The sequence below is a fragment of the Mustelus asterias genome, chromosome 14 (assembly GCF_964213995.1).
Source record: "Mustelus asterias chromosome 14, sMusAst1.hap1.1, whole genome shotgun sequence".
Classification (NCBI taxonomy): Eukaryota; Metazoa; Chordata; class Chondrichthyes; order Carcharhiniformes; family Triakidae; genus Mustelus; species Mustelus asterias.
The window spans coordinates 62506342-62531553 of record NC_135814.1 but is presented as its reverse complement, the minus strand read 5'-3'; the positions used below and the strand labels follow the sequence as shown (position 1 = coordinate 62531553).

At 42.3% G+C, this 25212-nt stretch overlaps 1 protein-coding gene across 4 annotated transcripts in view; it reads right to left on the bottom strand.

Annotated features, from left to right (window-relative positions):
* The window catches only part of itprid2 (ITPR interacting domain containing 2), a 166584-nt gene that overhangs the window by 90770 nt on the left and 50602 nt on the right, over positions 1-25212 (bottom strand). Inside the window, exon 1 of one of the 4 annotated variants that reach the window (XM_078228511.1) lies at positions 8510-8587. The exons of the other annotated variants lie outside the window; for them this stretch is intronic. The gene's annotated coding sequence lies outside the window, so the exon portion shown is untranslated. Of the gene's footprint in view, positions 1-8509; positions 8588-25212 lie in introns of those variants that run through there. 4 annotated transcript variants of the gene reach the window in all.

The window sequence follows — 25212 nt, the reverse complement described above, 5'->3', positions numbered from 1 at the left end:
TTAAAAAATCAGAAATGGTTGTGGCAAATGCCACAAGGGAAAGCCTTTGCAAATATCAAATAACAATTGCTGTCAACAAATATACTGGCCCAGTATGGCCCCCTGAAAACACTCATTGTAACCAATGTCTCCTCCCCCTATGGGATAGAAGTAGTACTTTGGCACCATTGGGATGATGGGACAGGACATTCGATCATGTACACATCATGAACTTTGGTGAATGCAGAGAGGAAGTATGCCAAATCAAAACAAAAGGGTTTGGCCATGGTGGTCGCGGTGAAAAAGGACTGGGCCTGCTAAACTGTAGTCCCAGGCAGGGACTTGTGTGCGTACACCACATTAGTGGATTGAATTTGCTTTGTGTAATGAAGTATGTTCCTTTCAAGTCAGCCTTCCTGAGTCACATTACAAGCTACTACTGGAAAAAGAGGTTTAGAAACGTACAGAAAAATCACTTGTTTTGAAGCAACAAATACACTTGTATTGTCATTCAATTTTCATCAATTTATGGTTTTATTTCTCAGCACAACTGAAGGAATTCAAGTCATAACTACAGCTCAAGTTACAAACCCAAAGTCCCATTGCATTTTCAATGTCATTACATCTTAGAAAAAAGTCTGCACTTGGCTGTTGCTTGACATGTTTGCCTTTTAGTTGCTCCCATTTGAGACACTAGAAAAAGTGAACAGAAGCCTCTCCATCACATACAAAACTTGCCAAATGCTTTCAAACGTGATGAGATTGTCATAAACATCCACAGATCATGCAGAAGCACCCAGTACTAAATGAGCTAATGCACAGCTCTTATTCAAAACACAGTTAATAAAGAGCAGAATTCTAAAATTCCTTCAAAATATTTCATATCTGAATGGAAACTTTACATTTTTAGAAGCTGTTAACCTCAGGTTTGGCATCCCACCCTAACTCGTACAATACTGAGGAATGGTTTATCATTACAATCTCTCCATTTTTAAAATCACTCTTTGGGCATAAAGCAAAGTTGCAATGAGTCAAATACAGATGGCAGGAAATTCTGATTATGTTGAAGTTCTCAACCATTCCCGCCAACGGAATAACAAATCCCATCGAATGATACCACAATGAAGTTCCCTACTGGTAACTCCAGATTAGCGGACCTTGTTTAAGCTTGCCACATGACCACACCAACCCGAATGGGGTTAGACCACACAAGAGCACAAAATCATGGGAACACTGGCCAAGCCATCATTTGTCATCGAGATCCCCCGGTAAAAACCTGTAAGAATGGCTAAACCCATGGGAAAGTTAGAAGTGTTGTTAATCAGAGAGAAGGCATTTAAATCTGTTGTTTTTGACATAGAGTCATAGAGGTTTACAGCATGGAAATAGGCCCTTTGCTCCAACTTGTCCATGCCACCCAGTTTTTATCCACTAAGCTAGTCCCAATTGTTAAAAGTTTAAAGTCTATTTATTTGTGTCACAAGTAGGCCCACATTAACACTGTAATGAAGTTACTGTGAAAATCCCCTAGTCGCCACACTCTGCCGCCTGTTTGGGTACACCGAGGGAGAATTTAACATGACCGACACACCTAACCAGCACGGCTTTCAGACTGTGGGAGGAAACTGGAACACCCGAGGAAACCCACACAGACACGGGGAGAACGTACAAATTCCGCACAGACAGTGACCCAAGCCCGGAATCGAACCTGGGCCCCTGGTGTAGTGAGGCAGCAGTGCTAACCACTGTGTCACCATGCCGCCCCTCATGGGCGTGCCAATGCAAGCCTACTTGTAACGAATAAATAAACTTTAACAATTGCCCATGTTTGCCCTCTATACCCATCTTACCCATGTAACTGTCCAAATGCTTTTTAAAAGGACAAAATTGTACCCGCCTCTACTAGTACTTCTGGCAGCTCGTTCCAGACACTCATTACCCTCTGTGTGAAAAAATTGTCCCTCTGGACCCTTTTGTATCTCTTCCTTCTCACGTTAAACCTATGCCCTCTAGTTTTAGACTCCCCTACCTTTGGGAAAAGATATTGACTATCCAGATGATCTGGATCTATAGACCTCTATAAGATCACCCCTCAGCCTCCTACGCTCCAGGGGACATAGGCCACCCTTTGTCGGTACTTTGGATTACATAGAGATGCATTCGTGTGGGGCATTGGCTATTACGAAGCTCGACTCAGATCTGGAGATGGATGGCCTGGTGTTCAACTACTGTAAGAATAACTTCCTCTAGTCAAGATTACAAACTGGTTATTTCCATATAGAGGTGATTTCCAGAATTCCTAGCCCCTTATTTGCATATGAGGCTGGAGCTTTTTTCGTGATTAAATTCAGGAAGTGAACAAGCAAATCTGTATTGCACAGAGAAATGTGCAACCAAAACCCACACGGGGCAAGAAGTTAAAAAAATCCTAACATAAGGAGAGGGGAAGTCATAGGCTCTTTAAAACATAGAACATAGAACAGTACAGCACAGAACAGGCCCTTCGGCCCACGATGTTGCGCCGAGCTTTATCTGAAACCAAGATCAAGCTATCCCACTCCCTATCATCCTGGTGTGCTCCATGTGCCTATCCAATAACCGCTTAAATGTTCCTAAAGTGTCTGACTTTAAAAGGTAACTCTGTTTCTCTCCTGATAGATGCTGCCAGACCCATTGAGGTTTTCCAGTTTCAGATGCCAGCATCCGCAATATTCTGCTTATCAAAAACACGTCAAAATTTGGTTCTTAGAGCAGAGTACTTGTTGCATATTGGTCCAAAATTTTCAGACTCCAAGAGGTCGTACCCGGAGGTATCCCAGATGGTGCATTGGGGAACCCCCCCCTGGAAGTCCCCAGGCAATAGTTGCATGTGAATTGACCGACAGGTGGGTAATTGCCCAGCACCTGGAACCATCTGATACTCTGATTTTAATCTGAGATTTTGGATGGTTTTGACTCTTAGCTGATTACCCAGCAAAAGTTAGAAGGTTTAGTTGCACTTCCCGCTCCTATAGTACTGCCCACTCCCCCACCCGACTGACCCACACTCCCCAGCGACCATATCTCAGTTATCCCACTGACCACACTCCTCACCCCTCAATGCCCCAGCAACACGCCAGACCATCCCAACTCCATCCGAATCACTGCCCCACAACCCTCCCCAAACCCCCGAGACCACTCCAAGGTCACCCAACATCCCTCCTTCTGATCAGCTGACCACCCTAGCCCGCAGCCCTCCCACCCCCAACATGCCAACCCCATCCCTCCTCTAACTCTGCCCAGCTCAAGAACCATAACCCCATACCACACTTACCCTGGCTTCTCTAAGTGACTTTAAACTTACCTGGTTCAGGGCAACTAATGGTGTAAAAGGGAAATTTGGCATCACTTCACCCAACACTGCTGCCCTACATTGGATGGATTCAGGATGCCCGTGCTCTGCACATTTCCCATCTGGCCCAGGCCAGGGGTCTCGGTGAGACTAAGAAAAAAAGGAGCAAAGTGGCAATCCGACTGTGATTACCACTCCACGGAAACTCTGGTCCAAATCAGCATTTGAGCTATTTGTCTCACTCGTTTGAAACTGCAGTCCAAAAGAAGAAATAAATATCCAAACAATAAATTAGCGACAGATCTTCAATTCAATGCTGCTACCTATAATCCCTGATGTGGAGATACCAGCGTTGGACTGGGGTAAACGGCCTCAGTGCTCAGCGCCAACAACTGCCAGTTTCTAGATGCAATTTTACAACTCATCCGCTTCATCCTGGACCGCAATGTCTTCACCTTCAACAACCAGTTCTTCATCCAGACACACGGAACAGCCATGGGGACCAAATTCGCACCTCAATATGCCAACATCTTCATGCACAGGTTCGAACAAGACTTCTTCACCACACAGGACCTTCAACCGATGCTATACACCAGATACATCGATGACATTTTCTTCCTTTGGACTCATGGTGAGCAATCACTGAAACAACTATATGATGACATCAACAAGTTCCATCCCACCATCAGACTCACCATGGACTACTCTCCGGAATCGGTTGCATTCTTGGACACACGCATCTCCATTAAGGACGGTCACCTCAGCAGCTCACTATACCGCAAGCCCACGGATAACCTCACGATGCTCCACTTCTCCAGTTTCCACCCTAAACACGTTAAAGAAGCCATCCCCTACGGACAAGCCCTCCGTATACACAGGATCTGCTCGGATGAGGATGATCGCAACAGACACCTCCAGACACAGAAATATGCCCTCATAAGAACAGGATATGGCGCTCGACTCATCGATCGACAGTTCCGACGCGCCACAGCGAAAAACCGCACTGACCTCCTCAGAAGACAAACACGGGACACGGTGGACAGAGTACCCTTCATCGTCCAGTACTTCCCCAGAGCGGAGAAGCTACGACATCTCCTCCGGAGCCTTCAACATGTCATTGATGAAGACGAACATCTCGCCAAGGCCATCCCCACACCCCCACGTCTTGCCTTCAAACAACCGCACAACCTCAAACAGACCATTGTCCGCAGCAAACTACCCAGCCTTCAGGAGAACAGTGACCACGACACCACACAACCCTGCCACAGCAACCTCTGCAAGACGTGCCGGATCATCGACACAGATCTCACGTGAGAACACCATCCACCAGGTACATGGTACATATTCTTGGAACTCGGCCAACGTTGTCTACCTGATACGCTGCAGGAAAGGATGTCCCGAGGCATGGTACATTGGGGAAACCATGCAGACGCTGCGACAACGGATGAATGAACACCGCTCGACAATCACCAGGCAAGACTGCTCTCTTCCTGTTGGGGAGCACTTCAGCGGTCACGGGCATTCGGCCTCTGATCTTCGGGTAAGAGTTCTCCAAGGCGGCCTTCACGACACATGACAGCGCAGAGTCACTGAGCAGAAACTGATAGCCAAGTTCCGCACACATGAGGACAGCCTCAACCGGGATATTGGGTTCATGTCACACTATCTGTAATCCCCACAGCTTGCCTGGACTTGCAGAGTCTCACTGGCTGTCCTGTCTGGAGACAATACACATCTCTTTAACCTGTCTTAATGCTCTCTCCACTTACATTGTTTGTATCTTAAAGACTTGATTAAGTATTCACATTCCAACCATTATTCTGTAAATTGAGTTTGTGTCTTTATATGCCCTGTTTGTGAACAGAATTCGCACTCACCTGAAGAAGGAGCTTAAGACTCCAAAAGCTTGTGGCTTTTGCTACCAAATAAACCTGTTGGACTTTAACCTGGTGTTGTTAAACTTCTACCTATAATCCCTGCACAGAAGCTCAAATTATGATGGCATTGTACGCTTGCAGAAATGAAACCCAACTTTAAGAAACAGTATTATGTGTGTGTGGCTAAACATTCATAGCGCCTTTTAACACTGACAAACCTTAGATATATTGTGTTTAGTCAGCCCTCAACAATTCTAATGGGGCTTTATATTTTAAAACGCAATTATTTTGTCTTTCAACTCTAATTCGTAATGCATCAAATCTAGGCAACCAGATTTTCCATTTTTAGTCTCTGAAATGATACACAGTGTAACACTTACACTGATGTTATGCCTGTAAGTTCTACTACATCTCTTTCCAATGTCAAAACAGTTTACAGTACACTGGGAAAGGTGAGAACTATTTTTTTCCTCTGTTGCAGCTACTGCAAAGAGGGGATCGCAAGTCGATTAACATCTCCCAACTTCTTCAAGTGTTGGGCATCATGGACCAGTAGGAAATGGTTGATGTTTTGTGCTGCTTCCCTCCTCTCTAATTCACTTTCTTTAACCCTTCCAAATCTTAGAAATACCTTCTGAAAAACACCAATTATTGTAAAACATTTCTAAAACCAGCAACTATCACCACCGAATTAAGGAGTGCATCTCCCTAGCCAACAAAACGTACCATTGAACTCCACATCAGTTAATACTGTAATCTAGAAAGTAAGCTTTGGTGTTACTCAGCAATTAAACACCCTAATTTTCTCATAACCAAAATTGCTGACAGCTTGAGGTTAGTACAAGGATGATCATTTTCAGTGTTCCAGCAATGCATTCTTTAAAAATACTAACAAATATAAACAATAGATTTTTTTTATTCATTCGTGGGTATGGGTGTCGCTGGTTGGTCAGCATTTATCGCCCATCCCTAGTCGCCCTTGTTCATAGGACAGTTGAGAGTCAACAACATTGCTGTGGCTCTGGAGTCACATGTAGGCCAGACCAGGTAAGAATGGCAGATTTCCTTACCTACGGATTTCCTTCCCTGGTGAATCAGATGCGCTTTTTCCGACAATCGACAATGGTTTCATAGTCAAGAGTAGATTCGTAATTAGAATTTTTTTTTGTACATCTACAGAAGTTATTCTTAGGCTTTACATTGACATTATTAAATTATTGGGTCAATTCTGGTTATTGTGCTTGAACAAGGACATACTGCATCTAGTCCAGCACCACCCATTCCCCAAGCATGCTGGTTAACAAAGGTTTTACTGTAGAATTCAACTCATTTGATAAAGGGAAATACTGCAGATACTGGAAATCTGAAAAAACACAGAAAATACTGGAACAGGAGTAGGGTATTGGGTCCCTCAATCCTGCTCTGCCATTCAGCAAGATCATCTGATTGTGACTTCTATTCCACATCCTGCCTAGCCCCAACAACTTTCGCCTCCCTTGTCAACGAGGAATCTATCTACGTCTGCCTTGAAAATATTCAATGATCTTGTCTCCTCTGGTCTTTGGGGTAGAGAGTCCCAAAGGCTCAACGGCCCCCAGAGAAAAAAATTCTCTTCATCTTAAATTAAAATATAAATAATATACTACAGTGAGGTACAGCAGAGCTCCATAACTGTAAGGAAATATTTCAAATAGCTTTTCAACATGAAAGCGCAAAACTTTAATATCAGCCACCAGCCTCAAACTGGGTTCAAATGATTCTCAAAATGTATACCATTTACACTATCTGTAAGGAGAGAAAAGAACTGACGTTTCGAGTCCAGATGATCCTTTGTCAAAACTCATCCGGACTTGAAATGTAAGCTCTTTTCTCTCCTTACAGATGCTGCCAAACTGGCTGAGATTTTCCAGCATTTTCTCTTTTGGTTTCAGATTCCAACATCCGCAGTAATTTGCTTCTGTACGCTATTTAATATTTGTTTAAGTTCCATGCAAAACTGATTCCTTCCACTAGAAATGACTCCCAAAATTATCTAATTCCAGAAAGTAAAAATGGTTTTAAATAGTTTTAGCTTTGAAATGTAAAGTTTTCAACCGCTTACCAGGATCTCCACAAGACTGCAGGCAGGCAGCATGGTTCCTGCTCTCACACGAGCAGGTAGAGAACTCTAGCATGGATTTGATGGATCAAACGGCCTCTTGTGTGTACAATCAACTAGAAATGGCCTTCCAGACTCTCTATGGCCCATGAGGTCATGCATCTGGATCTCCACTCAGCATGATTGAGGAACCCTGATGGCATAGCTAAAAACAGCAAGAGCTATATTCCTCTCAGTGAACTCAGACATGCATGGCATGGTCCAGAAAAACGTGTCTTTCTGAATACAACTTCCAGGAAATGTGTGCGCAAGTATGGTTTGGAATGGGAGCGGACGGGGATGGGGGGTGGCAATGGTGAGGCATTCATTGGTGTAATCAATTTTTTTGACAAGAATATTTGCAGCAACGATTTAAAATAAATGTAGACGCACATGTTTGGGCCAATCCGGAGAAATCAAGTAAATTATTGTTCCAGGAAAGAAATCTACCCACCTACCCAAATAATGTACCACCTGTATTTAAAAAGATGGATCGAATGCCTAACTTGTTAATGTCAAAAATCAAAGAGCCTATTTGTGGTGGTGTGCCCCTTTAAGTGGCGTGTTCTTGGAGGGTCATGTGATCCTTTGGGCCAATCGGGCCAGAGCACATGAACCCTGGGACTGAGCGTGGGCTTTCCCTACAGTTAGGAGTCTGAAGTCGGGGAGTACGGTCGCCTTTATATTACCCGCTGTAAATAGATACTTAACTCAATAAACCATTAATTTGTTCACCTAGTCATGAATCCAGCTGATGTTAACTGCGAGGGTGACCCAACTTGGAAATACCATGTTAAAATGCCCCCTTTTAGCTTTAGTGCGGATTCAACGCTGGGTTCAATTGCTAGCAGCCGATGAGTATACTTTTCAACATCAGGCACATGTACTTCAAATGCTGGCACTTTAAGGAGCCTTCCCCTGTCCAAAAGTATTCTGCCTCTGCCGGCACCACAGGAAATTGTTCTTGCCCTAAACCTTCTCAATACATTGCCCGTGTCAGCATGACAGGTCAAGTTTTGGACCCAGAAAGATCCCATATTAACTCATTTCAAACACATGATGACAGGTCTGAGCAATTCAAGCCCTTCCAGACAAAAAAGGATGGGTTAGATTATGAGGACGACCATTATTATGGGGAGCAAGGGTTCATTCCTACTAGAGAATCGTTATAATAATAATACGTACTTAAACTGGGATGACAAAGATGAAGTTGCTCGCATGCAGCTGTGTGTGGTGGCCTGGGACAGATACCGACATCAAGAATCTGGTCAAATAATATGATCAATGTCAAATGCAGCAAAAATTACCATCTGCAACCCTAATACACCCTTGGGAGTGACCAGTTTGACCATGCATGTGACGACAATTTTGTCAGCCCATTCGTGGGCACCATATTCCTGCTCAGAATAGGTGCGCACTCCAAATGGTTCAATAGACACAAAATGAAGTCCACGACCTCATGAGTAACGGTCGAGAAATTACGACAGACATTCACCACCCACGGGCTGCTCGAGATGACTGCTTTCACTAGTGAAGAGTTCCAGCATTTGATGAGAACAAATAACATTCAACATACTCAAAACCACACCCTATCATCCTGCTTCAGATGGACTGGCTGAGAGAGCTGTCCTTGAAGAATCAGTCATCAACCTCTCCACAAACCAAAACTGGCCCATTTCCTCATCATCTATAGAACAACACCCCATGTCACCACAGGTGTTACACCTGCTGTGATACTAATGTAACAGGTTTATTTGGTAGCAAATACCATAAGCTTTCGGAGCACTGCTCCTTCGTCAGATGGAGTGGAAATGTGCTCTCAAACAGTGCAAACAGACACAAAATCAAGTTGCAGAATACTGATTAGAATGCGAATCCTACAGCCAGCCAGGTCTTACAATACAGGCCAGGTCTCAGACAATACACATCTCTTTAACCTGTGTTTAATGTTCCCTCCACCCACATTGTCTGTATCTTTAAGACCTGGCTGGCTGTAGGATTCGCATTCTAATCAGTATTCTGCAACTTGATTTTGTGTCTGTTTGCACTGTTTGAGAGCACATTTCCACTCCATCTGACGAAGGAGCAGTGCTCCGAAAGCTTATGGTATTTGCTACCAAATAAACCTGTTGGACTTTAACCTGGTATTGTGAGACCTCTTACTGTGTTCACCCCAGTCCAACGCTGGCATCTCCATTAATGGGCAGACACATTAGAACAAGATTGAATTTTGTGTTTCTGAACTTGACAGGGAGGGTGGAGGCAAAACAGAATGCACAGAAGCAGCATCTCAACTCGACAAAAACGGAGAGGGCATTTGAGGTGGATGACTTGCTATATGTAAAGAATTATGGTGCTGGCCCAAATTGGATCCTTGGAATGGCGCGGGCGGAACAGGCACAGAGTCATACGTAACAGTTGGCCAAGGAAAAAGAATCATCGGGCGGTATTTTACGGCCTCGCTCGTCCCGAAACCGTAAAATCCCACCCAAGGTCAAAGGACATTTCCATTGTCTGCCCCGGCCTACTCGATTCTGTGACAGGTGGGGCAGTAAAATTCCAGCCATAGAATCCCTACAGTGCAGGAGGCCATATGACCCAGTGAGCCTGCACCAACATCTTCTCTGGAGCCTTCAACGTGTCATTGATGAAGATGAACATCTCGCCAAGGCCATCCCCACACCCCCACTTCTTGCCTTCAAACAACCACACAACCTCAAACAGACCATTGTCCGCAGCAAACTACGCAGCCTTCAGGAGAACAGTGACCACGACACCACACAACCCTGCCACAGCAACCTCTGCAAGACGTGCCGGATCATCGACACGGATGCCATCATCTCACATGAGAACACCATCCACCAGGTACACGGTACATACACTTGCAACTCAGCCAACATTGTCTACCTGATACGCTGCAGGAAAGGATGTCCCAAGGCATAGTACATTGAGGAGACCATACAGACGCTACGACAACAGATGAATGAACACCGCTCGACAATCACCAGGCAAGAGTGTTCTCTTCCTGTTGGGGAACACTTCAGCGGTCACGGGCATTCGACGTCTGATCTTCGGGTAAGCGTTCTCCAAGGCAGCCTTCACGACACATGACAACGCAGAGTCGCTGAGCAGAGACTGATAGCCAAGTTCCGCACACATGAGGACGGCCTCAACCGGGATCTTGGGTTCATGTCACACTATCTGTAACCCCCACGACTTGCCTGGGCTTGCAAAACCTCACTAACTGTCCTGGCTGGAGACAATACACATCTCTTTAACCTGTGCTTAACCCTCTCTCCAATCACATTGTCTGTACCTTTAAGACTTGATTACCTGTAAAGACTCGCATTCCAACCATTATTTTGTAAATTGAGTTTGTGTCTCTATATGCCCTGTTTGTGAACTGAAATCCCACTCACCTGACGAAGGAGCAGCGCTCCGAAAGCTAGTGACTTTTGCTACCAAATAAACCTGTTGGACTTTAACCTGGTGTTGTGAGACTTCTTACTGTGTTTACCCCAGTCCAGCGCCGGCATCTCCACATCAAACTCATACGGGCCGTGACCCAAGCTGGGAATTGAACCCGTGTCCTGGTGCTGTGAGGCAGCAGTGCTAACCACTGTGCCACCATGTTGCCCTATCTTAGCTCGTCCTCACCACAAAAATAAATACAATTCAGGGAGGGTCGAGTCAGAAAAATCTTACTTTTGGGTTGTATTACAACAATGACGACACTTCAAAAATATGTCATTGATTGTAAGACATATGCTGGTCATGAAAAGTGTTCAAAAGATGCAAGTCCTTTTTCCTTCAAACTTTCCAGCCCAGAATGAAAAAATGCGAAGCACTACCATTTCAACAGGGCGGTTTAGAGATTCAGCCTCTGATCAATATCAACCGTATGGATCTCGAGCAACTTCTTAATCAAACATGTCAAGTCTCCATATTAAAGTCAGGTTCACTTTTTTTTTTAAACTTAAAAGGTTTTTTCCTAAGATGCCCTTTTATGTATTTAAGGAAAAAGAAACCTGCAAATTATTTACCCGGTGCCAACACTAATGTTATCCAGCACAAGGTCAAAAAGCAAATTAATAAAAAGGTTCAAGGCACAACACAGAAGCCGGCAGTCGCCTGCTCAACATTAATACTCCACAAAATCTGCTGAAGCTGGAAGATGCAAACCTTCCAAAATAGAAGAGAGTGAGCTGGGTACTTGTACTTGGGTACATGCTTGTGATTTAGTTGGTAAGAATCATGTTGCCACATTCTAAAGGGTTTTGGGTAGTGGCTAGGAAACCCCTTCTTGCCACTTTAAAATCTTGTCTCCCCCTTCCATAAGGAAATAGGTACACTTAGGGTTTGACACAGTTAAGTGGATTAAGTATGCTCACATTTGTTTTAAGAACATTAGAACATAAAGAAATGGAAGGGGTAGTCCATACGATGCTTTGAACCTGCATCACCGTTCAAGTCAATCAACTTGCCCATCGCTTCATCGTATCCCTCGATTCTCGAGACACCAAAAATCTAACTCAGCCTTGAATATACTCAACTATGGAGCATCTACAATCCACATCGCATCTACAATCCTCAGGGGTAAAGAATTTCAAAAATTCACAACCTGGGTGAAGAGATTTCTCCTCATGTCAGCCCTAAATGAATAATACATTACTCTGAGACTGTGTCCCATGTTGTACATACCCCAGTCAGGGGAAACAACTTGTAGTGTCCCTCCTGTCAAACCCTTTCCGAATCTTGTACAGTTTAATGGCAACACCTCTCAGTTTTCTACACACCAGGCCCAGTTTCATAGAATCACCTGCAGTGCAGAAGGAGGCCATTAGGACCATCGAGTTTGCACCAACCACAATCCCATCCCGGCCCTATCCCCGTCCCCCGCGTATTTACCCTGCTAACCCCCGGCACTATGGGGCAATTTATCATGGCTAATCAACCTAACCTGCACATCTTTGTACTGTGGGAGGAAACCGGAGCACCTGGGGAAAACACACGCAGACACGGGGAGATCATGCAAACTCCACAGTGACCCAAGCCGGGAATTGAACCCAGGTCTTTGGTGCTGTGAGGCAGCAGTATTAACCACTGTGCCGCCCTCTCTTAATAGAATAATCCTCTCATCTAAGGAACCAACATAGCAAACCTTTGCTGTACCACCGGCAATGCCAGTATATATTCCCTTAGTTGTGGAGGTCAAAACTGCATGCAGTATTCCAGGAATGGTCTCACCAAAACACTATACAATTGCTGTACATCTTCTGTGACCAAGACATCATACTGCAGATTTCTATAAAATATAGATACAAATATCCTTATGTCCATTTCTAAAATTTTAAATAAAAGACCTTTAAAAAGGCTGAATCTACATCCGTCCGCAGCCTTCAAACAAGCCAGACAATGTCGAAGAAACTTGTGCCTTGTTATCCCTGAAGAGACACTAACCATCTCCCTGTGGGCTGCACGGACCAAGTTCAAGGAGATCTATACAAAGGCCATTTGCATTTCATAACTCAAGTTGACAACCGTAATGTACTCATCTGCTGTGAAAAAGGGCCCAGAAACCTTCCTTTCAAGTATTAATGGTGGAGTTATTTAACCATCTTGGGGACCCAGACAAAGGATCTACATCCCTTGACAAAGACAAGGAGGAGAGGAGAAAGTCATGTGATATGGATCTCTAGCTTGTGATTCCAGTTATATTGCTTTGCTGTACTGCAAACTCAGTCTGCTATCTTAGTATCCAACTAACAGCATCACAGAAAAGGCTGGTGAGAGGAGAAATTAGTGCTGCTTAAATTAATCCTTCCCCCCGTCTGTAATACTTCTTTATTCTTATATTCCAATCCTCTTGTATTAAAGGCCAATATGCTACTTATCTTCCTAATTGCTTCCTTTACCTGCATGCTAACTTTGTGTTCCTTGTGCAGAAGGACCATAGGATAGAGACCATCAGGTGTTGAAGATTTTTGTCTTTTAGTTCCTTAAATTTCTCCAAAATATTTTGCCCGCTGACATTAACTTCTTTAGGTTGCTCACTTATTTGAGATATTAGTTACCCTCTATTTCGGGGATGTAACTTGTGTCTTCTACTGTGAGGATGGACACAAAATATTAAGCTTACCATCTGTCACTTTCTCATTTGTCATGACAATCTCTCTCATTGCTGCCTCGAAGAGGCTACTCGTCTTTTTTTAATACTTTCAAAAGCTCTTATATACTCCTGGCTCATTCACTCATATTCTGGTTTCTTCTTAGTTACCATCATTTTGATAGCTGCTGGCTGGTTTCTAAAACACTCCTTATCCTCAACTTTACCACTATTACGATAACAGAAGCCTCTTCTTTTAACCACACACACTGTCCTTAACTTCTCTACTAATCCAGTTCCAAGACAATGCCTCAGTCTCAACAAAGCAGCATGTTAATTAAAACAATTGAAGTACATACAGGTGGAGGGCATTGATTGAATAGTTACTGGAGCACATATAAAGAGACACTGACACAAGAACTGATATCAACACAAAAAAACTTCTCTCTCATCGGCTTAAAGTTTATTTATTAATCACAAGTAAGGCTTACATTAACACTGCAATGAAGTTACTGTGAAATTCCCCTAGTCGCCACAGTCCGCCGCTTGTTCAGGTCAATACACCTAACTAGCATGTCTTTCAGAATGTGGGAGGAAACCGGAGCAGCCAGAAGAAACCCACGCAGACAAGGGGAGAACGTGAAAACTCCACACAGACAGTGACCCAAGCTGAGAATCGAGCCCGAAAGTTGGAGAGACAACACAAGGTTTGACTCTGTACATAGGGTTGACAAGTCAGCAATAACATTTTGAGATTTATTCCAAAAATGTTTGGATCGGTGTTCCTCTGAGGTGATATGGAATTTACCCCCAAAGAATATGAAAACCTAAGTTTTATTTAACAGATAGAGAGGAAGCACGAATAGACCATTTTTATGTCTGAATTTTGTTGATCCACCAAGTATTTTAAGGAAAAGAGGAAGTTTCCAGATAACTCAGTACAAATCACACTTTTGATTTCAGTCAGCTATTTACCATTCAAGGAGTGACTCCAACACGACAACCCGTGATCATATATCAAGCAGACACCCAAAATTGGAAAGCCCCATAGGACAAAGGGATACAGAATATAAAAACACTTGATAACATAAGGGGCATGTAACAGCAACAAGGACTGCCAAAAAATAACCAGTGTCAACTATTTCAAAAATACTACTCAAAAGACCCTGCTTTGGATTTAAGACTGCTGTAAATGCACATGTTCATCACACCCACAAACAAATAAATATAAAGTTCAAAATTATATTTTCAAAGCTGATGAAATTCATTTCAGATTCTAATACGAAATAATAATCCACTTTGCGTCTGTTTTTGCAGTTGTCATTATTACAAAAACATCAGTAAATCATTGAGCTCAAGCTGTGGCTCCCCCACTCAGAAACAACAACAAAAAAGTGATGTAAGTGTCATCTCCATTGCTACTGGCTGTGGTCCAGCAGTCTGCAGTAGATATTTATATGGAATTATACTAAGGTTCATCAGCGCGGCATTCAATACCCCAGCTAGGATTACAATAAATGCAGAACTATATAATAATCTGCATTTCCAATATATATGGAGCAAATGTAATCAGTTAAAGGAACACTATCATTACATTGAGACTGTTCACGGTTCAGTTGATACAAGGGCTGGCTTCACTGGAGAGTAGCCACTCACCATGCAGGGTTACAACTGCATCAAACTATCTGCTGCAGCTAGAGGCTTTCACTAACATTTTATTAATGCCCAATGGAAATTGGTAACACTGCCATCTCATTGTGACAAACTGTAAAACATTGGTGCTTTCACAACTGCTAGCAGGTCTCAGCACACCACATGTGTAGGCAACCAGGAAAATTATAGGAACACATTATGGCTGGTGGCCTGGATGACCAACCAACAAGCACACCAGACGTTAAAAGGCCTAATGCCTCAAGTTACAACGGTGACAATTTACAAAGTTGATTTTGTTAGCCAAAGAACAATATTCATAATGACGTTTTAAATATAGATTTCCATTCATCAGAAATCTTTAATGTGTTTTGAGCAAGAGATTGTCAATTGGTGTTTAAGTAAAGTCTAGTATAATCGGGGCTTTAAACTAGACAATGTTCCTTTCTGGTTGCAAGTTGTGTACGAGTAGAATTGATACATGTTACAAAGCAGCTCAATGAGATTAATTCCCAGCTCCACAGGTTCTATGTTGAACTTGGAAATATTTCCTGAGGTTAGAAGTATAAATCCCATTGTGCAAATTTTGGCAATAAATCGTGTTGATTTTTAAGCATCCACTGGTTTGCATGAACCCAGTTCCTACACTCCAGAGAAACCTTAGAGATTTTAACATCCTGTCAAGTGGACTGAAAAGCACTGGGTTCATTTTCTGTCATAACTGTTGACAATTTCCAAGATTCATGCATTAAAGTTAGTTAAATATTTTGACTACATACGGAAATAGGATGGAATGTTTTTTAAAAGAATCTTGCACCTCAAATGTTAATCCCCTTATTCCCACAAAAATACACAACATAAACAAAGTGTTCGACGGAACTCCATTTATTGGTAAATCGAGTCTACATCGCAGACTAAATGAGCCGAATGCCTGCAATCTATTTTTCAAAGAAAATGCTAAGACCTTACATTTCAAGTTTACAAACTATTCAAAAATAATTAATGCAGGTACGACCTTAACACGCCACACTTTGGCACCACACATTATGTTTCTTGTGAGATATTGATAAATTCATACTGCTTCCCCGAACAAACCATCAGAGAAAGACCTGTAACCAGCACCTGTCATCCAATGTTAAGCGTAAAATGTTGCTTCAGAGACAATCTATTTGCAATGGCACAATAGGGCTGGATGCTAACACTTCACAATACTTAGACTCTTAATAGCTCTATAGATTTTGATGCAGTTAAATGGAAAGGTAATAGACAAAAACAGAACAGATGAAACATATACAATACGCACAGCGAAAGGCATGTCCAACGGCGAAGGTAGAAAGTATCCAGTAAACATAAAGTTGTTCAACAGGGCTAATCAAGTAGAATTGCGTATCTCAAGGGTATCTGATAAGTTGAAACAAACTGTTTAATCTTGGGCAACTTGCTGGTAAAGCCAAATTTAGTAGTGTGCGACGCTTGGGATATCTAATTTCTGAAGGGCATTGACGCATTAGCAAGAGCAAACAAGTTGGTTCTGGGATTTGGCTTTGAGCTCAAATGGGCTCAGAAGAAAAGTTCTTTTCATGAAAGCAAAGTCACAACAATAAGTGGTGCAATGCTGACAAACATGGGATGTTAGCGATGCAAGCTAACTATTTTATTATAGCCAGCAGTAGCACAACCAAAGATTACAAAAGTAACATTAAAAATCCATGGGAATGGCATCTGTAAAATCTAATTAACTGGTCATTCAATTACTTTGGACCCAATTGTTGGATGGACTTCCTGGAATTCTCACCTTGTTTTTAGAAGTTAGAGGCGTTTTGCTCAGATTTGTCATTTGAACATTTTTACTGTGGGTGGTTGCATTCCTCAGGAGATTAAGTAAACTCTTTAGTCTTTAGAACAATAAGCTTGACACTTGCACTTTATTCTGGTATGCCAATGTTTCCTGGTCAATACAAAGCCAAGTTGACAGGACAATGCAAGATAGGTAAAAATATTTCCTAACTAGTAATGGCACTCTTGCCTATTCAGAAGTTTACATTCACTCATACCACAATTTTCCTCTTTTCTCCATCAAGATCCCCTCTCTAAAAAAATACTCCCTTGCGTGTTTAACCTTTAGATTGTACTGTGTGACGCTCATAGTGGGTGAATGTGGCATATAGCTCTTCATCTTCGCAACTGAACAAGTAAAGCAGCTTTTCACACCTATTTCCCTCCTGTTAGCCCTCTTTTCACACAAGAATTATTATTCACAAATATTGGGGAACAGTGGAAAATACTGTTTCTTGCGTACTATACAGACAAAACATATCGTACATAGGGGAGAAAAAAAGGATAGGGTGCAGAATAAAATGTTGCAGTTACTGATAGGGTAAAGAGGCAGATCAGCTTAATGTGTGATAGGACCATTCAAAGTCTAATGGCAGCAGGCAAGAAGCTGATATTGAGTTGGTTGCTACACGTTTTCAGATTTAAAAAGCGCATTATTAGAAAGTTTAAAAGAGTTAGACTCAGTTTTAAGAGCATAGAACAAGAGTAAAAGATGGTATTAGAGGGTATGCTGGGGACAGCTCACAAGAAGTCACCACGCCAAAATGCATTGATTTTATACTGGCACCTGCACCTTCTTTGGTAGTTTATCTAAATAGACATATTTCATGGTCAAGTACGGACAATGAGTACAGAACTATTTTAGCATTAAGGTGTCATAGCCAAATTCAATCCTATGGTCTCTGGAGGATCACACAAACAACCTTTCAATAGGTATTACTGAACAACAAAAGCAGGAACCCTCACCAACACTTCTTGCTCCATGCCTAGAGATGTTGAGGCCAATTGCACTGGCTTTGCTAAGATCACTTATGTCAGCATAGTCTGTACAACTCATTGTCACATTACAATAAAATTACTAACTCAACTGTACCACTTTTTTTTTAAAAAGTGCTCATCACATGCCAGGGCCCCTACCTTTGAAAATCCCTGCAATCTTCTTTTGAGTAGATGGTCACAAGGCAATGGATAATATTTTATAAGATCTCTTCCATTACTGACATTTATCGTTTCTGGACAAAATAATCAGCTTATCCATGGCCATCTGCTCGGAGGCAAATATGTAACGGCAATCTCAACTAATCAAACAGCAGAATCATCAGAAACCTTGAGAGTAGCAGCTACTTCACTAAACCTTTGAACAATGTGGTCATTTTCATCCCAGTTAATAGGATCCTTGTCCTACTGTTCTCTTGATTGTAACACATTATCATGAAGATGGCCACTATTTATCACTTAGCAACATGCCCGAAGTGAAACAGCCAGCAAAGGACAGATCAGTTACAATAATTGCACAGCACATCACATTATCCCAACAAGAGTAACCCACTAAACTCTTGTATGGGCAGCATCCAGCCAAAGAAGTCAGACAGAAAGATCCATTTATCCGCTCACAACAGAGCAATGTCCACTCTGCTAATCATAGGCTGAAGGGTCATTCTATTGGACTGGAGTCAGTGGAACTGAATGTGCTTAATCTGACTAATTGGATTGTTTTCAGTAACAATCTTAGAACTGTTTCAGACTTTCCTTCTTTCACTAACAGAAAAATTGATCCAAATGGTAAAATTTCCAACCTCACAGTCACATCTACTTGATCACCAAAATTCACGATTGCATGAGAACTTAAAGCCCCCAAATTGCAAACCCTCTCCTGAGATTTTAATCACTTTTCCAAACAAAAACACAGTATTTCAGTCATTCAATCAGAGTGAAAAATTTGCAGAGTTCCCTTCTCTGGGGCAAAGGGTGGACAGCAGAAAGAGGGGCGGAACTGGGTATAGTTGGATGATGGAAGTCACAGTGTGATTGCAGATAGCCACAGTAGATCTGTGAGGATCGCACCAGACAGGCCAGCGTGATGTATCCTGACAGCAGATCTCCTGGTAGGACTAGCTACAAGTGGCAGCAACAATCTAGGTGGATTTTTACACCAATGCCCCCTGCGGCACACCCCATCAAGCTGAAATTTGAATCTTAAAAGTAAGTGCACTCAGTTACCAAGGTCAATTTATCTTGCTTCTAAAGGTGCAGTGAAAATTATTGCATAACCTGTAAATTGCATCATACGTCAAAAGATTAATGAGAACCATTTTTTAACTCTTAGGCCAATTTGTCAGAAGCAAAACTTTGGATAAATATAATTAATTGGGTGCATGTTAGTTTGCCTCTAACTTTTCTAGCCAGATAAAGCAAAGCTTACTATCTCCCTGCTACCAACAAACAACTGCGGCTGAGAGAAATCACATCTGCGTCGGAAAATATTTTGAAATCTGTTTACCCATTCACAGAAGAACATTCAGCAGTTGTTCCAAAATTACAGTGAATGCAAAATTAAGGAAATATGTTTGGTCTTCCACATGAGAATAAATGGGGCATTTCTCAACAGTGAAGCATCTTCAGTTACACAGAATTTTACAGCACAGCATGTCTATTTTTACACCGCAAATGCCAGCATTCCCGCAACTGTAGCTCACCTGCAAGACCCCAACATTATTATTTTTTTATTTTTAAGCCCTTTGTAATTTCAGTACAATGATCTTCCACACTGGATAAACATGTTTCAGAATAATTCACGACACAGTTGTGATTTCTCTACTCAGCCCGATCAGTTCATCCTATTACCTTCACCTTCATGTTCTTATCAACTTCCTGTCAAATGCAACTATACTATTCACTCCAACTATCCTATCTGGTAGTGGGTTCCACATGAGCCCTAGTTTTGGACTCCCCTTGAGTAGGAATATCTTCACTACATCTACGCTATCGGACCCATTCCTAATTTTAAAGAGGTCTATCAGTTCACCTCTCAGTCTCCTCTTTCTCTTATAATATAGTAAAGATATAGATCGTTATATGAGATAGGTCAACTTTACTACAAATTACTGCTTTTAGCAATAATAATACTATTAGATCCAAATTCACAATAATTGACATTTGGCATCCTATAAAATGTATTCAAAATATTGTTCTCAATCAGTAGCTTGATATTACAAATAGCAACAGTCAGAGAAAGAACGTGGTTCTTTGCTAATTTCTCCTCACTATAAGTGAGGCATCTGGGTAAATTGTCTTGCGTGGCAAACTTAAAGGTTTGACAAGTCATTGTGGTGGCATGAATTGTGTTCCAAAACATTAGCGAATCCCTTCCCCTTGTTGTGATGATAGGGAAAGCAGCTTTTCCTGAATGACCACAATTCTGTTCAATATGATGCAATGAAAAGGTTGCAATCTTTACACTTAAAAGGATTAAACATAAATACCATTACATCAAGGTCTCTTTCTTTGCATACTCTACACCTTGACATATGGGAAAATATACTCTCTGCATTAATCCGTATTTAAAGAAAAATTGATTTTGCGGTTTTAGAATTTGAATCATAGCCACTATTTCATTGAAACAATTCTGTACAATCATAAATATTCTGATAAGGTAAAACAAAACTTAATCAATAGTACCAAAATACACCTTATTTTCAGTTTCTGACACCTTGCTGTGCACTCATTGCCTGCTGTGTTTGTCCACGTAACAAGAGCAACTACACTTCAGAAACAATTCACCGATCGTTAAAAAATTTGGTATGCGATTCTGAAAACATGCAAACACATTTCATAAATGCAGGTTACTTCTGACGATTTTCCTACCTAAATAAAGCAAACACAGCTCATTTCAAACACAAACACAGAAAATGCTGGAGAAACTCAGCAGGTCTGACAGCATCTGTGGAGAGAGAACAGAGCCAATGTTTCAAGTCTAACTGATTTTTCGCCAAAGCTAATTTCAAACTAATTATTTCAGAGACAAGAACCAAGCTCAAACACGGTTGTTCTTTACCAGGTCTCAAATATATATGGATAGAGAAAGAGGGAAAGGATCATGTGCATATAAATATATCTCCAGCACTGAAAGATTATCTTTTCAATCATTAACTTCTCACCAACCTCCTTATCAATTGTTGAGAAATAATCATGTAACAAATTTCACAGAATGTACAAGCCACAAGATATAGAGTAGATTTAATACCAAATTATCTATACATCCAAACTGATAGATCAATATGGAAATTTCTCATTCTGAGCTTGAGATCATGGTAACATTTTAGGTTGTATCATAAAGCTAAAACTTTCATCGCATTGGTGAAAATTGCACAATATTTGAAAGCTGAGAGAATCTAGTAAGTGTAAAATGTGAACAGAAGTTCAGGGAATTCTACAAGACAATAGACAGCTACATGGATTGTGGGAAGGATAAAAAGCCAGGAGAAGAATAGTAATAGACACTCCACACTTCCAAGCTAACACAAGTTCAATAACCTTAACACATTGCAGTAGTTGTGGATTGTTAACTTCATTTGACGATCCTCTCATCTATCAATTGAAACTAAAATATAAAATAAATATACAGTATTTAGCACATATTTAGTGGATAATGGCCTATCCCATTCTTCAAGGGGCAATGAGAATAAGACGAACACCCAGTTGTTAACCCTCCGTTAAAAATCCTACAGGTTCATCTCTATTTATTTTAGGGGCAGCACGGTGGCACAAGAGGCGGCACGGTGGCACAATGGTTAACCCCGTTGCCTCACAGCGCCGGGGACCTGGGTTTGATTCCGGCCTTGGGTCACTGTCTGTGTGGGGTTTGCACATTCTCCCTGTGTCTGTATGGGTTTCCTCTGGGTGTTCCAGTTTCCACCCACAGTCCAAAGATATGTGGGTTAGGCTGATTGGCCATGCTAAATTGCCCTTCAGTGTCAAGGGGATAAGCAGGGTAAATACGTGGGGTTGTGGGGATATATAGGGCCTGAGTGTTTGTTGTCGATGCAGGCTCAATGGGCCAAATGGCCTCCTTCTGCACTGTGGAGATTCTATGAAAATGAAAAATTTTATTTGGGAAAAACAAATTTTGCTAGAACAAGTGGCACAACATGCTTTCCCATTTCCTGTTTTCCAACTATTCTAGTTGATGCAGCCCAAAAATACTTGTGGACTGTAAACAACATGTTGTGCTCTATTTGCCAATATCAAGCTAAGATACAACGAGGAGTTCCTGGCTTAGAAGAATCTAACTCTCAAGAGCTCATTACAACCTTGACATATTCCCAAACAAAGCAAACAAAATCTTTTCAGATTTCTAGTTGCAATTTTAAGTCAGAAATAACATCTTCGGTAACTGCTGTTATCTTATAAAGATGGTCCATTTAACTGTATTTGACAGGAAGATGTTGTCATACCCATTCGGAGAGATAATGGAGTACTGTGGCAGTATTAAAGAATTTCTGTTGAGAAGTATAGGTTTTCTGGATTCAAGTTTATATGTAAATGTACATTCACACATATGTGTACATATTCAGACTCACATCATATCTTCACTAGCTTTATTCAAAGGACCAAGCCAAACTACAGCAAAGCACCAGTGCTGGGTCAAATCAGGTGCTAAGGTGCATCAGGGGTTGGGGAGGGTGGTGTTTACAGAACTAAATGTCCATCATTCAAATGTATTATTTTCGTTAATATTAATACAGTGGCTTTCAAACCGGGGTAAGTGTGCCACTGGAGCACAAGGAGACTTTCCAGGGGTTCACCAGCTAATGTGGTCCCGTTAGTTAAGAAGGGTAGGAAGGATAACCCGGGAAATTATAGGCCGGTGAGCTTGACGTCCGTGGTCGGGAAGTTGTTGGAGAGGATTCTTAGAGATAGGATGTATGCGCATTTAGAAAGGAATAAACTCATTAACGATAGTCAGCATGGTTTTGTGAGAGGGAGGTCATGCCTCACTAACCTGGTGGAGTTTTTTGAAGAAGTGACTAGAATGGTTGACGAGGGAAGGGCCATGGATGTCGTCTATATGGACTTAAGTAAAGCGTTTGACAAAATCCCTCATGGTAGGTTGGTGCAAAAGGTTGGATCTCATGGGATCAAGGTGGGGGGGTGGCTAGATGGGTGGAGAACTGGCTTGGTCACAGAAGACAGAGGGTGGTAGTGGAAGGGTCTTTTTCCGGCTGGATGCCTGTGGCTAGTGGTGTTCCGCAGGGCTCTGTATTGGGACCTCTGCTGTTTGTGATTTATATAAACGATCTGGAAGAAGGTGTAACTGGGGTGATCAGCAAGTTTGCGGACGACACGAAAATGGCTGGACTTGCAGATAGTGAGGAACATTGTCAGAGGCTACAGAAGGATATAGATAGGCTGGAAATTTGGGCAAAGAAATGGCAGATGGAGTTCAATCCAGATAAATGCGAAGTGATGCATTTTGGTAGAACTAATGTAGGGGGGAGCTATACGATAAATGGCAGAACCATAAAGGGTGTAGATACGCAGAGGGACCTGGGTGTGCAAGTCCACAGATCCTTGAAGGTGACGTCACAGGTGGAGAAGGTAGTGAATAAGGCATATGGCATGCTTGCCTTTATAGGACGGGGCATAGAGTATAAAAGTTGGGGTCTGATGTTGCAGTTGCAGAGAACGTTGGTTCGGCCACATTTGGAATACTGCGCCCAGTTCTGGTCGCCACACTACCAGAAGGACGTGGAGGCTTTAGAGAGAGTGCAGAGGAGGTTAACCAGGATGTTGCCTGGTATGGAAGGGCTTAGTTATGAGGAGAGATTGGGTAAACTGGGGTTGTTCTCACTGGAAAGACAGAGGATGAGGGGTGATCTAATAGAGGTGTATAAAATTATGAAAGGCATAGATAGGGTGAACGGTGGGGAGCTTTTTCCCAGATCGGTGGTGACGTTCACGAGGGGTCATAGGTTCAAGGTTGTGGGGAGGGGGGGGGGGGGGAGGCGGAGGAGGAGGAGGAGGTTTAACACGGATATCAGAAGGACGTATTTTACACAGAGGGTGGTGGGGGCCTGGAATGCGCTGCCGGGCAAGGTGGTGGAGGCGGACACACTGGGAACGCTTAAGACTTATCTAGATAGCCACATGAACAGAGTGGGAATGGAGGGATATAAAAGAATGGTCTAGTTTGGACCAGGGAGCGGCGTGGGCTTGGAGGGCCGAAGGGCCTGTTCCTGTGCTGTATTGTTCTTTGTTCATGATGCAGGGTCAACATTACTGGTGAGCTGCTGCCCAGGTCTAGATTAATCTAATGAATGGCAGCTGGAACTGTTTCTTGCTGCTGCCATGTTCCCGCTCCCCCCCTTGCTTCTCTGGTGCTTTCTCCCATGACGCTGCACAAATTCAGTTGAGGGTTACATGGCTGCAAGGACAAAGAGGTTCACGTGACTGTTCAAAACATACAAAATTGACAGGCAGGGGATGGTCAAATGGTCCATCAAGCCTATTGCACACCATGAGAACAGGCATCTGGGATACGTAGTATTAGTTTAATCCACACCATATCTCCAAATTACACAATAAACTAAGGCATTTACACAATCTGCCTAACAAGCTTCATTGTCATCTATTTACACATGGATATTATCACCACTTTCTCACGGAATAGACAAGGAAGTTGGACTGACTAAAATACAACATATAGAATGCAAGTTTCTTTCGCCTTCAGGGTTATGGGGTATAAGAGCCATCCATTGAAATATCTAAAAAAAAAATCCACAACATGATTCTCTCATTCACATACTTTCTCCCTCATGGCACATCTTTGCTTTTACACTTCCCTCGCAAATGCCCTATTATGTTACAGCAGAATGGAATAGTGTTTGACCATGATGGGGCTATTCGAGCATGAAATACAGAATGTTATGTTACTGAACTTGCGCTACATTTAGCCTGTTCTGTTTCCTTAAAGCTCCAGATTCCATTGTTGAAAAGAGACCAATTGGGCGAGAACAGAATTGATCAACAGGTTCTTGTAAATTCCTGGCTCCACATCATGATAGGACTCCCCAGTTTTCTTCCTTCTTTCCATATAGTTAAAGATGTGAGCCAGACTCACTTTCCAGAGAGAACTGAGGGACTGCTGTGAACTCTGTTTCACAGAGATGTGGCTCACTCCTGCTTCACCGGACAGTGCCCTACAACCAGAGGGCTTCTCAATCCATCAAATGGACCGTACAGCGGCCTCAGGCAAGGCTAGGGGAGGTGGGGGTCTGCTTCCTAATCAACACCTCAT